Consider the following 14,740-nt stretch of genomic DNA (forward strand, 5'->3'; position numbering starts at 1 on the left):
AGGAGCCTTAGGTCTTGTCTTTCATTGGCACACATGGAGTGCTCATCACTTTGAGTGTATCAAGTCACTGAAGCCAATAAACACAGGAATTATTTGTTAAAGTAAGTTATTTGAACTGTGTCAACTTGTCACAAGTTAGACTCACTGGGAAGAGAAAGCTCAACTGATAAAATCCCCCTATCAGATTGCTTATAGGCATGTCTACATGGGCATTCCCTTGATTAATGTTTGATGTGAGAGTATCCAGCTCATCAGGAATTGTGCCACTGCTAGGCAGGTGCTATAAGAAAGCAGAGCAAGCAAGACAGTAGGCAGCATTCCTTCATGGTCTCCCCATCAGCTCCTACTCCAGGTTGCTGCCTTTAGTTCCTCTCCTGGCTTCCTTCATGGTGGAATATAAGCTGTAAGAGGAAATAAATATTTTCCCTTCTAAGATAGCTTTTGGTCATGGTGTCTTTTACAGCAATAGAAAGCAAACTAGGGCAAACAGTCAGTAAATATCTTTTCAGCTACTCTTTTTGGCCTGGAGTTTGCTGGAGATACCTGCATTTATAGTAAACGTTATTCCAAAGACCCGATGCTATTTAATAAGGCAACCTGAAAACAATTACAAGACAAGTACTCATCTACAAAGAACTTTCAGGGACTCGAAAGTTTGGTGTTTATTGCATTTTCTTTTCTTTCCTCCTTTCTTTCTTTTCGGGAAAAAAAAAAAAACCAGTAAAGAATGCATCTGGAGTGAAACAAAATATGTGACTGTGTGATTTTGTTCTCACAGACCTCATCCCAGGCGCTTTAAGGCCGGAAGGGGAATCTTTAGAAGAAAATGTGGGTGTGTAGTGACAAGCTGACTGAGGCAGGAAGACCAAAGATTTGTCTTGACCTTTGAAACTGTTAATGAGAGAACTGGATTCCTCTCCCCCCCCCCGCCTCCCTGCATTCCTCCTTCCTTCCCTCCCTCGCTCCGTCCCTCAGTCCCTCTGTCCCTCCATCCCTCCGTCTGTCCCTCCCTCCTTCCCTCCTTCCCTTCCTTCTTCTATTTCTGCTCCCTAGTTCTCTGCCTCATAACCATCTACCTCTTGGGCAGCAGTCACGCTTCTGAGAGCTCCTGGCTTCAGCCTTCCCAGCTACCCTAGCAGGTTCCACTGACTGTCTTCAGTTGATGGAAATGCTTACAGACAGGAAGGCACCCAGCTGTTTCTGGAGAACAGTGCTGGGCATGAGCAATGTCAATAGCCATCACCTGCACAGCCTATACACCTTCGCCACCTATAAATGTAGAGATCGTGGCTTTGCTGAACATCATAAATTTAGTGTCATATGCTTGGACTTGATGGCCCCTTTCTTTTCCAGCTGTGACATCATGCAGACTTTGCATGTTAGGTAGGGGCAGTGAGGCTGGTAGTTCAGTTTCACCCTTTGAAGAACTCAGGTGTTCTTCCCTCCATGAACAACTATTGAGGCCAACTGGACAGCACTGTGGGCCTCAGATTCACTCGAGTTTCCAAATCTGTTTGTGCCAGACATTTTCCCTGCTTCTCTGGGTGTTGAGCTCAGCCTGCCTCGCTCACATACATCACAGTAAAACATGCTCTCTCTCATACATCACTGTTAATGTGTATTTATGCAAAACAAGCTCTTCCCCACATCATTTCTGGACCCCTAAATGTAGCTGTGGGGAGTCATATGTTCAATATTCTAGCCAGATGAATAGGGGCCTAAACTGTGGTACAGCATGGAGGCCTGTCTTATATTCTAAATGCTCCTTGTAACCCTTTCTATCCCACTCTGTTCTGAAGTAATCTCTTCCACAGTGCTTACTAGTGGTGTTCAAAGTCAGGTGACTTTTTTTTAACCTCACAAAGAACCAAATAAGATGGTTATGAAGACACAGGATTTCTTGTTCAGTGTTCAGTGGCTTCAGAAAGCCAATCAAGTGGGCTCTACTAACTTCGCAGTTATCTCCGTGAACCATGTAATAGTGGCCACCTGGTTAACCTGGCGCCTTTCTTTGCCTTTGGACGATCAGGGCTCAGCTGTGCAGACCATGTGCTATCACTCAGGGCTTCCCATAAATTTTGTCCCCAATCTCCAGCTAAAGAATCAGTGAATTACTTGTGTGTGGGCAGGGCTGGCACACACACACATTAATGACTGTGATGACATTTAGAAATGGGTCATTTTCCCTTTCCTCAATAAAGATAGTCTTTGTGGAATTTAAATCTATGCTGGCTCTACCCCCCACCCCAGCATTATGTCACCATAAAAATATTGAAGTGTAACAAATGATTTGCTTATCTGTCATTACTAATGAAAGAGTTGGAAGCAGCTTAGACACCATTTTCTGCCTTTATTTAGCTGAGGAAAAAAATCTGTTTCTATGGCTTCCTTTTTATGCAAATGAGCATGTCTACTCCTTTTGTAGACATTATTATGGAGGGATATCATTGATCATGTCCTCAGGGTAATAAATAATTACTCTACCAACGTATTGCTCTGAAAGAAACTGACATGAAGTAGTTTCAAATTAGCCACTGCTAATGGCATGCATTGTTTCATACTTATTACTGCAATCTGATTAACATGCTACTGAGTAGGACTGGCAGCTAAGGAGGGCCTTTCTGTGCTATCTCAGCTTGTTTCAGGTTTAAAACTTAGCTATAAATGTAGATTTTACACTGACATAGAAGGCTAAGTCCACTGTGATAAAAGTAAGCTTGACCACTGGTATTTATTTTATTTTAATGAGATCACGCTTAAAATAGGAAGCTGTTAGAGACTTCAGATAGGAAAAATACTGTTATATTCATGTTAGAGTCTACATTAAAAACTCATAAGATTCTTTTACCACAAGCTTCCTTAAGTAGCTTGTATGCATGAGAAGAGGGAGCCCTAGTTCAGTCTAAAATACAGTTTTCTTATTAGACTAGAATAAGTTAATTTTTGCTCCCCCCAACTTTGTCATAAATATCAAAATTAGTATAAGTTGGGACTTTAAAAATATTTTATATTTGCTATTATAATTATTATTCTTGGTTATAACCTCAAATATTAGTGTGGTAACAAAGGGAAAATAATTCTGTTATTCATACAACTGTGACCTCAAGGATGCTCTTATCACAACGATTCAATTGATCTCTCCTGAGGCTGCTTTGAAAAATGTCTCAAATGTACATAAGTAATTAGGGGCTAACAAATGTACGAGCAACACCATCCACACACCACATGCAGTCTGTACACCTTGCAGTGACTACTGTATATCATCTTAAATATACTTGTTCTACAGGTACAATTAATATTGTTAGTTTAGCAGCTGAAGAAACTGAGATATAATGAGGTTAAGGAACTTCTTCTGGGTGATGGAGTTGATAAGGTAGAGCTAGGAGTTTGTGCTCTACTCTTAGAGTTTGTACTCTTCAGGAGCCATGAATTTTATCCAAGAACCATCCAGAATCAGTATATCGCCCTGGATCACATGCACAGATTGTCAGTAGTATATAAAAGGTGTTCATATAAAGGATGATGTGAACTGATGATACTTAGGTTGTTATCGCTTCAATACATTGCCCTAAGATCTAATTTACAGTTGATACTATTCCACACTGTTTATGAATGACCTGCTTTTTCCATGCAACCTAGCCCTCGCCCTCCATTCTTTAGGCTAAAATTTCAACACTCACAGCCCTCCAAATCTCGATTTAATCAATCATGTGCAACCATCTCCTTCCCCTGGCTTTGACTGTGCATATGTCTTCTCAGAGCTGAGGTCAATGACCTCACATTGGGAACTTGAAATAAGCCAAGGCAGGAGCATTCATTCCATGGAAAACACAAATGCCTTTCATCCATCTTCACCTACTCCTTTGTTTCTCCAGCGCTCCCTGTGATCCACTACCCCCTCTCCTAGAATAAGTAGTCCTCCAAACACCGAGATTTTCATATATGGTTTTCTGTATTGTGGAGTCCCTGTGGCATTATGAGGCCAACATTCGTAGGTGTGGAACTTTCCAGGACTCCATAGAGTAACCCATAAATGGTAGAATTTCAGCATCTGGGCAGCCATGTAGCATACGGCACAGGAGCTTTCTTGTTCAATTCCGCATTTATGGCAGATATCACTAATACATCCTGACAGGACAGAATCTGGCTTGAGCCCCAGAGTCCTCATCAGCAAAGTACAGCAAAGAGCTCTTTGGTCTGGACAGCCCTGTTAGCCATTCAGGTTTGCTACAGGAGTTGAAATTCTTCACTATTCTTTAGAATCAGACATCCTCATTCCCCTCTATGATATTCTCACCCTTTATAATATATGAATCTTTATAGATTCATGGGATTAAAATAAGAACCAAATAGGGAAATTACTGAGTTTTCCTAAAATTGTAAATGTCTGATCTTAAGGTCTAGTTGCCATTCTGGTGTGTGCATGCGTTTGTGGATGTATGTCTGTCTAGTTAGTTGATGAAAGCAATATTTTCTTTGAAATCAATGAAGTATCATTATTCTTTAACTGCATTCAAGAGGAAGGAGCTTAGTCTTGACAAAACAAATGTTAAAATGTATTTTACAATTATAATGTCCTCTAGAGATAGACATGTCTAAAAGATAAAATGTTACACACTTTTTGCCCTTTTTATGCTATTCCAGCTCTGATGTTCCAGGGCAATTCCTTTAACTTATATTTTGTTTAGTTTTTGGTGCTAAATGTTGAACACAGGACGCTTGGCATCCTAACCTAAAGGTTGAACACAAGACCCTTGGGATCCTATGCAGTTTATCTCTGTACTGTATCTATAGTCTCCAGAGGAACAGGCTTGTGTGGTAGTTATGGAGAGAGTATAGGGGCTGCATTGTTTGGAAAACTTGAGTATTTTGGGGTATATGTGCAGGGAATCATTAGCCTATTAACCCAGTAAAAACTGTAAGTGGGCAAGATTGTGTGGTTCATTCTGATATGGACAAACCCACTTGATTGCTACACGTGTAAGACTGTCCCACCAAGTAAAAAATGGTGGATGTGCTTTAAATATTCTTTCTTTCTTTCTTTCTTTCTTTCTTTCTTTCTTTCTTTCTTTCTTCCTTCCTTCCTTCCTTCCTTCCTTCCTTCCTTCCTTCCTTCCTTTCTTTCTTTCTTTTTTCTTGGAAAAAAAATTTCCGCCTNTCCTTTCCCCTCCCTCTCCAGACTGAAGAGCAATCGGGTAGAAAGTCCAAGGTCCTCCCCCCTCCATCTAGGTCTATGAAGGTGAGCATCCAAACTGGCTAGGCTCCCACAAAGCCAGAGCATGAAGTAGGATCAATCCCCAGTGCCATTGTCTTTGGCTTCTTATCAGTCCTCATTGTTCACAGAGTCCGGTTTTATCCCATGCTTTTTCAGTTCCAGTCCAGCTGGCCTTGGTGAGCTCCCAATAGATCAGTCCCTCTGTCTCAGTGGGTGGGTGCACCCCTCACGGTCCTGACTTCCTTGCTCATGTTCTCCCTCCTTCTGCTCCTCATAATATTCTTAAAGAATGCAAAAGTCCCCATGAAGCAGAAAGGTTTATATCAACAGCTGAGGGACATGGAGAAGGTCTGAGGTAATTAGGGAAAGTGTGCAGGCAAGGTTCTCCAGTGCGAGAGAGAAAAAGATGGGGCCAGGTGAAAAAGAGCCGTGATAAGTATGGTGTCAGAAAGGTTCTGAAGAGAGGAAACTCTTATTTAGTAGACAAAGACGTCAGGACGTGGGCATCTACATCCTGTAGTATGAAGCTGTGGTCATAATGATTGGGTAGGTCAGTATTGGCATGAGCTTTGTCTAGAAGTGTCTGCCCATCAGCCTGTAGAACAATTATATTTGTCCTCACGTTTTCTTGTTAGAAGTACACTGGTCGTTACGTGAAGGTTTGCTGTGCAAGGGTCTCCCTATGTGAAAACAAGCTCAGCGCTAGGATTTAGAGAGCGTCGGTTAGAATTCAAGACTGCTGTTCACGTGGATGACATTGTGTGTTGCTTAACCTCTTTGAGCCTTCAGTTCTCCGTGAGGGTAAGAGTACATAGCTGGAAAGGAGGGCTAGTCAGATCTAATGATGCTTCTTTCTACCTCCACTTTGAGATCATGTGACAGGGCAGGGCAGGACTTAGATAGGAAGGGGGGGGGATACAGGTCTGTGGCATAGTTGAGCTCCCTAGGACTGAGCCAGTGTGCTGATATTATTTTGTAGATTCTATCTGAGAGCTGAATAACCGGTTTGGAGCATAGATAACATACCTTCTGGGAATGACCAAAAACACTTAGGTCATGAGATTTTCAGGGGTTCAGTTTCAGAAAGGATAGGTGAGAGAGAGGGTAAGTGTCAACACATCACTTGTAAAATCTCACCATGCAAAATCCCATCTGGAAGAGCAGGTGTGGTAGATACTGAAGAAACGACCGCATCCCAAAGGCACTTGCCAGAGCAGTAAGCAGAGGCAAGCAATAGATTCCACTTGAATGGCGAAATGGGCAGCAGGGCTTTCACAGTTGTAGTAATTCTGGAATTAGAAGAGAAACATAGGCTTTCCTCCTTTCTTCTAAGAACATCCAAATGGACTCAGAAGCTTGGCAGCTTAGCAAACTCGTGAGTGATAACTTGATGTCATCTGGACATAAGAGGGCCCCTCGAGAGATTCATTAAGGCCAGTGCTTTTAAGCAGCTAGTGGGAAACTAGAACAATCAACAAGATGTTTAAACAGTCAGTTCTGCTGATAACCCAGCCAGCTTTTAACTGTATCATGAAAACTGTCCTAGGGGTGCAACTGGACATGTTTCCAGCTCAGCCTTGGCACAGCCAGAAATTCTCTTTCTGCTACGAATTTCCACCCTGGTGAGATCTGTATCGTTTTGGCATTTTCATTGCAGATTAGTGAGTGAATCAGCCTACAGGCCAAGAAAAGGAAAACAAAACAAAACAAAAATCCCCCAAAGTCAACCTAGTAAGGATGTCTTCATCTAATTTTCAGTGGAGGGAAATATAGCTGGTCTCAGGGACTTCAATCAAGAACAAGCATCATCAGTTGTATTGTATGTATATGGGGATTTTCCTGCTTGGTAGGTCATGATGGAGGTGAAGCCACAGCGATATCACTTATATGATTTAGTTATTTTGGAAAGCTTGAGTAGTGAAGTTTCTGCAAAATGCACAAACATAGGAGCAACTAGAGACATGAGAAATCAGGATGGCGGCCAAGTGCGCATCAGAGCTGAGGAACGTCACAGGGAAAGGCAGGGGACTTGTAAACACCTATCGGTATTTTTAGGTAGAGAATGATCTAACATATTGCTGGTGGGTGCTGCCTGTGCATTCATTTCCCCATGCTTTAAAATCAACTGACATTAAGGGTGATTTAAAGACAATAAAAAATGACAGCTTTCCTAATGTAGATGGTGTGCATACAAGTGTGTGTGCGCGCACGTGAATGCACAATGTGTGACTCTTGCGTGTTAGAATGTGCTTTTTCACCTCAGGTCTTGCACAGGCGAGGGAGCCCTCTACTGATTGGAAACTGTACTAGATGCAAACTCTGCAACCTTTAGTCCATTGCTTCTGTTTCTTCCCAAAGCAGGACATTTTGCTCATTTCTTTTCAAACCCTAAGTGGGGATGCTTTATTCAAGGAGCGGATGGTGTCAGTCACATGACTGCAAAGGTGTATGTAATTTCATTACAGGTAAATTCCTCTCACCTTTGACTACGAAGGTGATTTTGCTTAATTTCAATGGAACCACAAATGTTTACCAGACTGAAATAAGGATATGAGACAGAAATAACAGCGTTTGACTATTACCCTGGTTTATCAAATGTTGTTTTCCTGTTGATGTGGTATTAATTATATACATTCTTTTTCTGAAATAGAAGAAAGATGACTAGGTGGGTAACTGTTTGAGCTGATTTGAACAGATCTAGATGGACTTTCTTTTTATATTCGTATTTTTATTATTCTGTTTAGATTAATGTACACTAAGACCTACATATGGGTAAATTAGATGCTTAGTTCCCTTCGTGTTTATCAAATTGTGTTTATCAAAAGCTTCATGCTTTTACAAAATAATTACAGGACAATGCTTAGCAGAATGGAATCAAGAGGGGACAAGGAACAATCAGTCATACTTTCAGTGTGCCTGGGCTAACAGTGTTACGGTGTCACTGTCTTTTCTTGCCTGAAACACCATGACTTCGTGTAACTGTGTAATGCAAATAGCAATCATTCTTGCTTTTAATGAGAATTTATCCTATTTCTTAGAAATTTGCATGGAATTTTACTTGATTTTTATAAGAGTATGAACAGGACATTATGAAATCATCGCTTTTCTTAGACGTCTACCCTTAGTGTGGACCTGACTCTGTTGTGCTGCCTTGGGCCCTAACTCTGTGTTTGGGAAAAGCTTCACCTGAGGTAACCTCTTGGATGTGAGAGTGCTGTAGCTTTAACATGGGTCACTGATGCTGCTTCCCCGCTGGGGCACACTTCCTCACTGGTTTTACAGGATATTTTGTCTGCTGTGTTTTGATTTTTGTTTGTTTTGTTTGTTTGTTTGTTTTTGTAGCTTCTGTATGAAAGTGGATCCTTAGTTTTTTTTTGGAGTACAAAATATGAAAAGATACATAAACCTAGGATGACTAATTCACTGTCCATAACGATCACCAAATGAAATGCCTACTATGGGCCACTCTCTTATTCAAGGGGTCACTTTATTGTAAACATGCGTGGATGTTCTCCTGTTCACCAACTGGTAATCTGTGTCTGTATGATAGCTCCTCTCCAGCGGTGAGCCTTTGAAGGAGACCACTGAAACTACAGTCTGTCCAAAAACCAGTTGGTGCCTTCTCAAGTGCTGGGTCCTCAGAGTCTCCCTGGTTTCATGTCTCTTTTCCTGTGGTCCTTTTCTAGGTACACTCATCACAGCTAAACAACCAATGTGCCTGTGAACAGAAATCTACCATAAATTAGAATAGTATTCGCTTCCGCTGTTATTTAGTTCCTTTAGTACTGAAGATCTACTTATTGGTTTGGCCTCATGTTTTTCTCATGTATCTAAGTAAAAATACATTTCAAATCAGTTCACAAACCAGAGCTGATTTGCATAAACCTGCTATGCAGCTTCCAAGGCTTTCAGACTAAAGTTTGCAGTCATCAGCATTAGGCTTTTTATTTTTCTCCCTTGCCTGTGATTCCTCAGCAAAACCCTGATGCTCAGTCCTTCTGATGTGGCTGAAGGCTAGTCTGTCATGTGACTAGGGAAAGGGCTACCTCAGCAGGATGTCAGTGGCATCCATGCCGTTTACAGTGTAAGCCCATCTCTGCCTTGCTGACTCTCAGAATGCAAATATTTCCTAGGTGGTTTCATTTGCTACCCACCTTGATACCTGTTTTCATTCCAGTTTGTCTGCTGGATTCTGTTTGTATTTCGATCCCAGGTCTGCCTTCTTGTGGAAATCTGTGCATCACATCTGACTGTGATCACCGAGTGCAGACTGCACAGGTCAGCACACAGTATAGGGATTCCACACAGTATAGGGAGTTCTTAGGGAGAAAGAACAAAGTAGGAGATAAGAGGCCATGGAAGGGAGATCAATATGATTATGATGAGATTGAGCTAAGGTGACTACAAACTTTGCTAACAGGAAAGCCTGACTTCTGTTAGGATTGTTTGCCTACTATAATATCCAAACAGATCCTGTTGGATGAAATGTCGGGAGTGCATATTCACATGACTACGTAAAAAGCAGTCCATGTAAAACAGCTCTCAACTCAGCCCTGTGCATGGAATGTGCCTAGAGTCACTATTGCTCGAGTTTGGTAAGCGCTGGAGATGGACCATCCAGGGTCATGCTTTGTTCAGCAATCAGGAATGGATACATAAAATTGGGGAACAGAAATAAAATTTGCACAGGCAGAGGGAATTTAATCAAGCCTAAAAAGGAAATGATTCTGTTACTTTTTGGAAGGAATCATTTAGTATGCTACATTTTCAGCAAGGTAATTTAACTCTGGGGGAAAAGTTCCTTGGAATATTATGTTCATATCCACTAACCAAAGAACAGTATATTTTAATTTAGAAGCTGTTGCTCCTCTTCATATATACCCAGTATATTAGCGACCCAGTTCCTTCGCAGCATACAGTCGCCTGCTGAATAAAATCAGGCTAGCACCTTGTGCTTTTCTGACCTATTTTGTCCTGCCGCAAGACTGAATACTCATGCCTATTTTCGTTCTTCATAATGTTGTTGTTTTTGCATCATTATCATTATTACTATTATTATTTTGGTTTTTGAAACAGGGTTTCTCTGTAGCTTTGGAGCCTGTCCTGGAACTAGCTCTTGTAGACCAGGTTGGCCTCAAACTCACAGAGATTCGCCTGCCTCTGCCTCCTGAGTGCTGGGATTAAAGGCATGTGCCACCAAGCCTGGCTGTATTATTTTTTTAAATGCAAGATTCTCCCAACCTAAAAGCTGATGGCCTAGAAAGTATAGTGTGTCAGGAGATTATCAGGCTAAAAACGCAGTTCTGGCTCAAGAGCACAGACAGCACAGGGAAAAGACACCCTGCCCAAGAAAGATCATGGCTGAGCTATTCAGCCAGCATGTTTAGTCCCCGACTTCACTAGGAATGACAGGAATATTGTGGTGGTTTTAATAGGAACAACCCCCATAGTATCACATTTGAATGAACGGCCCATAAGGAGTGGCTCTATTAGGAGGTATGTATGACCTTGTTGAAGAAAGTGTGTCACTGTGGGGACAGGCTTTGAGGTCTTTTATGTTCAAGCTAGGCCTAGTGTGGCAGCCTCTCCTAGAACTCCCAACTTTTTCTCAAGTTCCATGTCTGCATGAGTGATACCATGTTTCCCACCATGGCAATTGTGGACTAAACTTCTAAAACTATAAGCCCATCCCAATTAAATGTTTTGCTTCTATAAGTGTTGCTGTGATCCTGGTGTCTCTTCATAGAATAGAAACACAAACTAAGACAAATACACTTTTCAACAGGACAATTTGGTCTCAATAAATTATATGGCAAATTTTCAAGCATTGCTTCTAGAAACTTCTTAGGCATCTCTCTCTCTCTCCCTCTCCCCCTCCCTCTCCCCCCTCTCCTTTCTCTCTCTCTCTCTTTATTTTGAGATCTGAAACCCAATTTCATTTCCTGGACATTATTTCTCCTTAAAATCCAATCCTTCTTGAAATTTAAGTTGATAAAATTAATTCAATAGTAATGAAAAGTAATCTCTTAACAAGGATATTTTAAGAGCAAACAGATACTATTTAAAAGCCATGCAGGTAGAGGCACAGAGCACAAGAAGTGTCCTGTAGTCTCATAGTAATCAGGAGTCCTGGCTTGGTATTTAAGTGAGGTTTTGTCAACCGTCTGTTCGTCATTCATGGACTCCATGTCACTACTAAATAAACTGACTACTTTAGATGTCAGCATAGATAATCATAGAATGGTCTAAAAATGTAAAACCCAAAGCTCATAAAACTTAGTTATCTGTGTGGCTCCAGGGCATCAGTATTTAGGGAACCCTACAAAGATTGGGGTGTGGCATCCCACAACTTGGCTGAAGTAATTCAGATTCTCTGGGTTTCTAAACCATTTTTCCTTGACAAAACTATACAGAAATGCTCTCATGAACAGAAAGCAGACCAAACAGACAGAGCCGGTTGGGCACATTCATTTGCTGTGTCACCTTGGGCACAGCTCCAACCATCTACAACTCAATTGCTTCATTTGGAGGAAGAGCACAAATAATGTATTAATCTAATAGTTGGCTGAGAATGTGAGAGATTTAGGGACAGAGTGTTCATGCATTGCTAAGCTCTGAGTGGTAATTATTTGTAATTGTATTTAACACTATGTTGGCTGACTTTCCTACCTTCATATTTAAAATAATTATTTCATCTTTGTGCTACAGGTTGTTTGAAGTATCAAACTTGGCAACATGACATATAAAACTGTACCAATGAAAAGCAAGTTTGTATGTAGTTTCATAAACACGCACATACACAGACATGCTCAGACCTGGAAAATGTCTTGGCTGATTGCTCTTAGCCTTGGGGTCTTCCCATATCTACTGTTGAAACAGTGACAAAATCAAACTGGGGAGAAAACTCAGTTGGTCAGCTATCAATACATGCCAGTGGCAAGGTGACTTTGTCTGGCATCAACAGAGCAGTTGGGTTGAAAGGGTTTATATGAAGTAGGTGGTGCAGTCAGCATTTTCAGTGAATGAGACACTGTGGAGCTTCAGAAAGAAAAGCTTCCATTTCTACATGTCTCCTCTCTTAAGAGTCACTAAAAAAAATTCAAAATGTGAATGGTTATTAACCCAGTACTAAATATTCCTTGAATCCAAGATGTAAAGTTTTCTGTAGCCATATTTATATGCTTTTCATGTTCCCCAGAAACATTTCTAGTCATTGTTGAATCTGTGATTTAATATGAGTCATTCTAAAGAACTATCAGACATCATTTAGAGTTTTTATTTTTCGACAGGCTTGGATTGTTCTTTGAATAAACCATCATAAATTTACTATGCAATTTAGAATTCTTGATTCAAATGTAAAATAATATATAATAGTTTAATATGTGTATGAAGTGATTTTGCACGACTTAAAATATTTAGAACAATTATTAAAATGGCGTCCTATTTCACCCACCTCCCCATGTTACTAGTTACTATAATCCTATGTAGACTGGAATGTTCAAAGAAATAATGGGTGTATTTAAAAGGAGAGAAGAGCCCTTTTCCCTGTGGAAGATTGTGTCTCCTCCTCAGCATCGCTTTGTTGCTCATAGTTCTTTGACTGGGGGTGGGGACTCGTATAATTTCTCCATTCTAGGTTATTATTTCCATTGGTGCCATAACAGTTTTTGCTTAGGCAGCCATTGTAAGTTGGTTACCCAGTACCAAGTGGTCAGACTTGAAATCATATGCATGCAAGTAATATTATGAAGACTAAGATGGTTGCATTTTATATTTAGAATTGCTTGTGTGTGTTGGGGGGTGGTGGTATAAAACAACAACCTGAGAAAGAAGCATGCATTTGAAAGGAAGGATATACATGGAAAGAATTGGAGGGAGGAAAGGGAAAGAGAGAATTATGTAATTATCTTTTAATTTAAAAAGAAAAAAATATTTAAAAAGCAAAACGTAAAGCAAAGCAAAAGTAAGAAAATTAAAAATAAATAAGAAAGTGGATATGATTTTCAGAATTAAAATTAGCATTGTCTCTTGTTTATACTCCTTGCTTAAACTATTATTAAAAGATAGCTAGGCATTGGTGGCCCATGCCTTTAATCCTAGCACTCTGGAGGCAGAGGCAAGCAGATCTCTGGGAGTTCAAGGCCAGCCTGATCTACAAGAGCTAGTTTCAAAACAGACTCCAAAACTATAGAGAAACCCTGTCTCGAAAAACCAAAATAAACAAACAAACAAACAAATAAATAAATAAATAAATAAAATAGAAATAAAAAATAATAGTTTTCTCCCTAAGAATTTATCCTTAAGAATTTTTTCTTTTCATTAATGCTCCAAGTGCTGCATTTAATCTGTTTCTTTAAATTCTAATTTTACTTCTAGAGACCTTTTAGTTTTTACTCTTTTTCAAATTCTTGCCAGTAATTGCAATATATAATAGGACGTTCTTCTAGGCATGCTAGGTGCCTGCACATAACAGAATTCTGTGTATGCTTCACCTTTATCTTCCTCCTTTTCATATGTTATCTATTGTGCAGGACTCTTTATCATCCATGGTCAGTTTTAAGATAGTCTAAAAACATTTTGGCATCAATTTCCAAATGTAAGCATTTTTTCAGTATTGTTTTTCCTACTCGTGGAGACACCATGTTAGTCTGGTTTAGTTTATACTTTCTTGTTATCTTTGACTCTGTATATACTCTTTCCTCTACAATGACTATTGTGATCAAAGTTTTGTGTAGTAGTTTGAATAGGAATGGCCCCCATAAACTCATGTGTTTGAATGCCTATAGGAATTCAAATAGTGCCATAGGAGGTATGGCCTTATAGGAGGACGTGTGTCACTGTGGGGCTGACTTTGAGGCTTTTAACACTCAAGTTAGGCCTAGTGAAACACAGTCTCCTTCTGTTACTTGCAGATCAAGATGGAGATCTCTCCGCTTTTTCTCTAGTACCATGTCTGTCGGCACACGGCCATGCTTCCCGTCATGAAGACAATGTACTAAATGTCTGAAACTCGAGGCCAGCCTTAAGTAAATGCTTCACATTATAACAGCTGTTATGGTCATAGTGTCTCGTCGCAGCAACAGAGACCCCAAATAAGATGGTTACATTCTTAAAATATGTGAATGTTCATGTCTTATCTTTAAAATTACCCATGTGTTGGAGGGAGGCTGCTTGATGGTTCATGAATGCTTAGCCCTGAAATAATCACACAGAAACTGTATTAATTAAATCACTGCTTGGCCCATTAGCTCTATCTTCTTATTTGCTAACTCTTACATATTAATTTAATCCATTTCTATTAATTTGTGTTTAACCACATGGCAGTGGCTTACCAGGTAAAGTTCTCAGCATCTGTCTCTGGCTGATGCTACATGGCATCTCTCCAATGCCACTTCCTTTCTCCCAGCATTCACCTTAGTTTTTCCTGCCTAGCTCTGTTCCCCTATAGCTCTGCTGTAGGCCCAAAGCAATTCCTTTATTTATCAATGGTAATCACAGTACACAGAAGGAAATTCCACAATACCC

Source organism: Alexandromys fortis, unplaced genomic scaffold (assembly GCF_014885135.2).
Source record: "Alexandromys fortis isolate MF-2015 unplaced genomic scaffold, M_Fortis_MF-2015_v1.1 scaffold_0, whole genome shotgun sequence".
Taxonomy (NCBI): Eukaryota; Metazoa; Chordata; class Mammalia; order Rodentia; family Cricetidae; genus Alexandromys; species Alexandromys fortis.